Source organism: Vitis vinifera, chromosome 13 (assembly GCF_030704535.1).
Source record: "Vitis vinifera cultivar Pinot Noir 40024 chromosome 13, ASM3070453v1".
In the NCBI taxonomy this organism is placed as follows: Eukaryota; Viridiplantae; Streptophyta; class Magnoliopsida; order Vitales; family Vitaceae; genus Vitis; species Vitis vinifera.
In genome coordinates, this window is record NC_081817.1 from 23,388,715 (window position 1) to 23,394,969 (window position 6,255).

Sequence of the window (6,255 nt, forward strand, 5' to 3'; positions counted from 1 at the left end):
GTTCACAGAAGTATAAGCATCGATCATAAGTTCCTCTTTATATTCAATGAGGTACACTTATTCATGCTTTTCTCTTGAAATTCAATCATTACTTTATTCATAGAATTCTCCAATGCACATGTAGGTTGAAAAAACAGAATAAGATGCACATGTGGATAACTTTTCTCTTTTGCTTTGGCTTTTGAGAAGGTTTATTTTTTGGAAAGAGTAGATCAAATTTGTTTGTATTTCTTAATTCATCTTGCTAATATGTGATGGTTACATTGATTGTGTTTCAGTTCATCAACATCTTCCATTCATGTCTGAATTGAGTCTCAATGCACCCCATGGAATGTTGCTATTGAGCTACTTCAGAATAAAGATTTTCCATGAATATGGAAAAGAGAGTGATGCAGAACCAGTATATAAAAGTACTATTGCTGAAGAAAGGGCTGCCTGCAACTTCTAAAACTATCCATGAGGAACTATCCTATCTGGATACAGTGATTCAATGAGAAATGGAAAGATTGCCCTATTTCCACATTCCCTCTATGCTGATAGATGGCTCACTTGTCCATGAAGAAACTTCAGACTGGACATCTTTTCACTAGAAGATAAGAACAGAGACTATCACATCCCCCATGCCATTCTCATTCAGGTATGTTCATTCATAACATGTTATTCTTACTTTCTATTATCAATACTGATCTCATTTTTCTTTTAAGTAATTCAATTTTGTGCCACAAATGTAGGACTAAAATGGGAAAAAGATGCAAATCAGATACAAAATGTCATAACCATAAATGCAGCCAGCCAACTAGCATGGGAGGTGTAGCTTACACCACCTACAGGGTACTTAACTCTGTAAAAGTTTCATCTTTAACTGTTGGCTGTCCAGGTCTGTTGTCCTTTTCGTATGATAATTGTTTGCCTTTTCCTATGACCTCAACTTCTCTCCGCAACCAAAAACTCCCAAATCTGGATTTCAAGGCAAACTTTTGGCCTTGAAATGTTTGAACGTATGGGGATGTTCATCTCTCAAGCCCATTCCAATTAGTGAGTTTCCCTCCACCGTTGGCATATTTTTGATTTGCAAAATCTCACGTATCTTCATTTCCAGATGTGATTTGTTTTTCAGATGATAGTACTGAGCTTTTTCTTCCCACATCTCTCAGCCATCTTCGCATAATTGATTTCCAAAACTTGAAATCCATAGCCTCTATGGGACTCAAGAGCGTTGTCTCTCTGGAAACTCTTGTGTTGAAGGACTGCTCTAGGCTCGGGTCTGTTGCAACAAAGGAGAGCTGCCACCCACGCTTGAAGAGCTTCAAATCAAGGATTTTCCTATTCTAAAGAAGAGGTGCCTCAAAGAAGAAGGAAAGGATTGGCTCATAATTGCCTACGTCCCCAATGTCCTAATAGATGAAATTATACAACAATAAGGTAAGCCCCATTCACAACACCCACTCCTCCTTTATCTGCTCAGATACCAGCTTCAATTCTTCAAGGTATTGTAATTCCAGCTTCAATTTTTTATACAACTGCAATTTTTTCAGATTTTATTACATGAAGCATAACTATGATGATCATTTTTCCAATTTATCCTACATTAACCCATTTTTTTTCATGGAAGATAGCCACCATCTTATGCCTTGCCATATGCGCAACAATGTACTTGGGCACAAGTAGATTTCATCTTAACAATTCTTTTCTGGTTAAATACTTATTGCAGAGCACATGTCTTTAGAGAATCTGATTTTGTCACTTCTGTCTATTTGCTCTCTTTTTTTTCTACTTGCACTTAAAAAAAATTACATTTACTGATGATTCATTTCCCTATTTTAATTTTAATAGTAATGATCGTTTTAAAATCGTCTTCTTGACTTGTAATATATTCTCCAAGAACTTGCAAGATTAGGGCCTGGCACCAGGCTTGGCCTCTCACACTGCTGAATTTCCTACACCTCCAGCAAATGTGGAAGCCCCTTTTAATTATGGTAACCTGGAGAAAGCTGTCAACAAGGCAGCATCATCTAACATTTCTGGAAGATATGAAAATGTTGCTCTGCATCAAGGACAAAAATCGACACGCGTAAGACTTGATATCTTGCTCATTGTCTTCCAAAATATTTGTGTTTCCTAGATACAGGATAGATTGTTTCTACAATATGCCGCATCCTTTTGTAAAAATAGATGACTGAATCATCTTTTAAAGAATCCTGGTTTCTATTTGCTAAAGTACAAGCATTGATCATACTTTCCTCTTTGTGTTCAATGAGGTACACATGGATACTTTTCTCCTGTATTATTCATAGAATTCTCCATGTACCTGTTGGTTGAAAAAGCAAAGAAAGATGCAAATGTGGTAATCCGATGCATGCTTTTCTTGTTTATCATTGTTTTTTAGAAAGGTTTATTTATTAGGAAAAGTATGTTAAACATGTTCTTATCATTCTTAATTCATCTTGCTGATATGTGATGGTAAAATTGATTGTTTTTCAGTTCATCAAGATCTGTATCCCTGTTCATGTCTCAATGCACCCATTGGAATGTTGCTATTGTGCTAGTTCAGAATAGGGAAAAGATAGAAATGCAAGACTGGTTCCAGTGCCATGGATCAAGAAATGTGTCAAGTTTCAATCCTTTTGCTGAAGAAAGGGCTCCTGATAGTTCTAAAACTATTCATGAGGAACTGTCCTATCTGGGAACACAGTGATTAAAGGAGAAATGGAAAGATTGCTTGCCCCATTTCTACATTCCCTGTATGCTGACAGGTGGCTCACTTGTCCACCAAGAAACTTCAGAATGAATTATCTTTTCACTAGAAAACAAGAACAGAGACTACCGCATCCCCGTGCTCTTTTCAATCAGGTATGTTCATTTATAACATGTAATTCTTACTTTATATTATCAATGCCAGTCTCGTTTTTCTTATATTATTTCAATTTTGTGCCTCAAATGTAGCACTAAAATGGGAAAAGAAGCACACCAAATCCAAAATTTCAAAAACCGTAAATGCAGCCTACTAGCATGGAGAGAGGTCACTTTATTTTTAGGGTGTACCTGCAGGAAAAGGGGCTGATGTAGATAAAAGAAAAATCCCTGGTCATTGCTGCAGCTTATCAGTATCTGCATGGGTAAAGTATTCTGAGCATGAAGTTTTCTCTTCAGTAAAAGGCGCTATGCTAAATTTTGGGGGTGGCACATGAATACAGTTTCCAAAATCAGGTCTTAGAGAAGTTTTGAAAGCCCAAATAAGTTCATTTCAAAATTTGATTCTCTCTAAGATTATTGGATTCATGTCCAGGGAAGATGTTGCAAAATCTCACTTCTCTTCATTTTCTGAACATATGTAATTGTCCAGAAGTAGTGTCCTCACCAAAAGTGTTTTTGACCCCCAACCTTAAATTCCTTGTGATTTCAGAATGCCAGAATATGAAGAGGCCTCCATCAGAGTGGGGGGCCTTCTCACACCCACCTCTCTTACAGAATTCATCTCTCTGGAAACTCGTGTTGAAGGACTGCTCTAGGCTCGGGTCTGTTGCAACAAAGGAGAGCTGCCACCCACGCTTGCAGAGCTTCAAATCAAGGATTGTCCAATTCTAAAGATGAGGTGCCTCAAAGAAAAAGGAAAGGATTGGCTCAAGATTGCCTACATCTCCAATGTTCTAATAGATGAAATTATACAACAATAAGGTAAGCCACATTCACAACACTCACTCCTCCTTTATCTGCTCAGATACTAGCTTCAATTCTTCAAGTAATTGAAATTTCAGCTTCAAATTTTCATTAACTACTATTTTTTCAGATTTTATTTTATGGAGAGATAGCTATGATGATCAGTTTTCCAATTTATCTTCCATGGACTTTTAAATCATGGAAGATAGCTACCATCTTATGCCTTGCCATCTGTGCAACAATGTATATGGGTACAAGTGGATTTCTTGTTAACAATTTTTTTTTTTATGGTTAAATAATTAAAATGAAATTCTTTTGATTTTATTGATCATTCTTCCTGATTATTTTGCCCACATAAAGGGATTTGGGTTTCATATTGCACAGTACATGTCTTGACTAAATCTAGTGTTGGCACTTACTGGCACTTAAAAATGGTTACATTTATCGATCATTCATTTTCCTATTTTAATATTAGTAGTAATGATCTTTTTACAATCCATCTTCTTGACGTGTGATATATTCTTCAAGCACATGCAAGATTAGGCTCAGCACCAGGCTTGTCCTCTCACCCTTCTCAATTTCCTACTCCAGCAAATGTGACAGCAAATGAGAAGCTGTCAACAAGTCTGCATGGTCTCAGGGGATTGGTTTATCATTGTTGCTCTGCATCAAGGACCACAATCGACACTTGCAAGACTTGATATCTTGCTCATTCTCTTCCACAATATGTGTGCTTCCAAGATAAAGGATAGATTGTTCGCAAAAGTACCAGCTTTGATCGTACTTTCCTCTTCATCTTCAATGAGGTACACATGCATATTTTTCTCTTATATTATTCATAGAATTATTCCAATGTACATTTTGGTGGAAAAAACAGAAAAAGATGCATATGTGGGAATCCAATGCATGCTCTTCTAAATTTGTTCTTATTATTCTTAATTCATCTTGCTGATATGTGATGGTTAAATTGATTGTGTTCCAGTTCATCAAGATCTGTATCCCCATTCATGTCTCGATCTCAGTCCACCAGTGGGAATGTTGCTATTTTGCCAGTTCAGAATAAATATTTGCCATGAATAGGGAAAAAATAGAATTCCAAGACCGGTTAAAGTGCTATGGATCAACGGAGAGCTGCCTGCAAATTCTGAAACTGTCTATGAGGGACTATCCTATCTGTGGAAACTCAGTGATTCAAGGAGAAATAGAAGGATTGCCCTATTTCTACATTCCCTGTATGCTGATAGATAATGTTTCAATTTTTGGACTGATTGGAACTCGTGCTTAAATGGTGAATGACTATGTAATCGACACTGTGAATTGAATGTCATTGTTCATTGCATGTTTGGATATAATGACTCTAGTTTGTTTCTTAGGAAAATGTTAAAATCTTACTGTTCCTTTCTCCCTTTGCAATGGATTTACGGACCTGTCTTTTCTGTTTCTTTTCCTTTTCCCATTTTTTTCTCTTCTTTCTATGCTGCAGCCTGCATGCAAGGCCAACCAGTAATCATATTGTCTTTGGTGGGGTGGGTGGCAAAAGTTGATATTATGGTGTGTTTGAATTTGTAGCTTGTTAGAAGTAGGAAATAATAGAAGTGTGCTCGACTCAAATATCATCCGTTTAATAATGAGATGATCCGATACAATATCATGATATCATGCAATTAATAAATAAATAAAGTGAAATTATGTATAAATTGAATAATACGATTTTATCCCATTAAATCATTAATATGATACGATTCATTTAACTTGTTAAATAAACAAATTAAGTTATATTATATATGGACTGACACGATAACATGTTAATATCATTGTAATTCATCAAGCTGTTAACATGATTTTGACTCATTAACATTATTCTAAGCCATTAAATTTGTTTACATGATTATAATCAATTTAATCAGTTTAAAATTTTAAAATATTTTTCAATTGCTTTAATTTTTAAGATTATTTTTAAAAATTTTAATGAACTTAATTATTTAATATCAATTATAATACATTTATAATATAATTTTTTTTTATGATTTTATATATGTTTTAATTATAAAATATTTTTAATCTTTATATATATAGATATATATTGCTTAGTTGATAATTTAATTTTTTAAAAGTATATGATTAATAAATTTATATAGGTTAAAAGTGTCAATTTGGCACAATGAACTGGTTGAACAATCAAATATAAATACGACTTATTTATTAAACAAGTTATACTTTTTGACATGGTTATGATAAAAACAAGTCCTAAAGTTCCCGTTATTTTCAAATCATGCTATTGTGGCGTGTCCAAATTATCCCTTTTTTAATTATTTTTATTTTTAAAACTAGTTCATGCATGTTGTTCATATAAGTCACCAATTATTAGATTTATTCTTGCCGTGAGAGGTATCTTTCATTCAACCACACTTATAGTAAATCAAATTTATTTAAATACAATGGAAGGGACTATAACGAAAAATTAACAAAAAAATAAAATAAAAGATGGTTAGATGATGTCTTGGAAGTATTTCCCTTCCTCTAAACACAAGAAATCATTGTTCTAAAATCTAATCTTCAGGTCTCAGCAGATACATGCATCAATAATCTTTTACAAGT

At 34.4% G+C, this 6,255-nt stretch overlaps 1 non-coding gene across 7 annotated transcripts; it reads left to right on the forward strand.

The window, feature by feature from the left end:
- Positions 1-192: 192 nt before the first annotated feature.
- On the forward strand, positions 193-5,099 carry LOC104877900 (uncharacterized). Of its 7 annotated transcripts, none has more exons than XR_009467308.1 (9): positions 193-637; positions 732-1,035; positions 1,100-1,422; positions 1,883-2,344; positions 2,482-2,850; positions 2,944-3,116; positions 3,404-3,675; positions 4,249-4,463; positions 4,640-5,099. It is a non-coding gene; the product is annotated as an uncharacterized LOC104877900 (transcript). The 7 variants fall into 7 exon arrangements; XR_009467313.1 differs by having other exon boundaries at positions 195-637; positions 1,883-2,071; positions 4,196-4,463; XR_009467312.1 differs by having other exon boundaries at positions 195-637; positions 1,893-2,071; positions 4,186-4,463.
- The last annotated feature ends 1,156 nt before the right edge of the window (positions 5,100-6,255 follow it).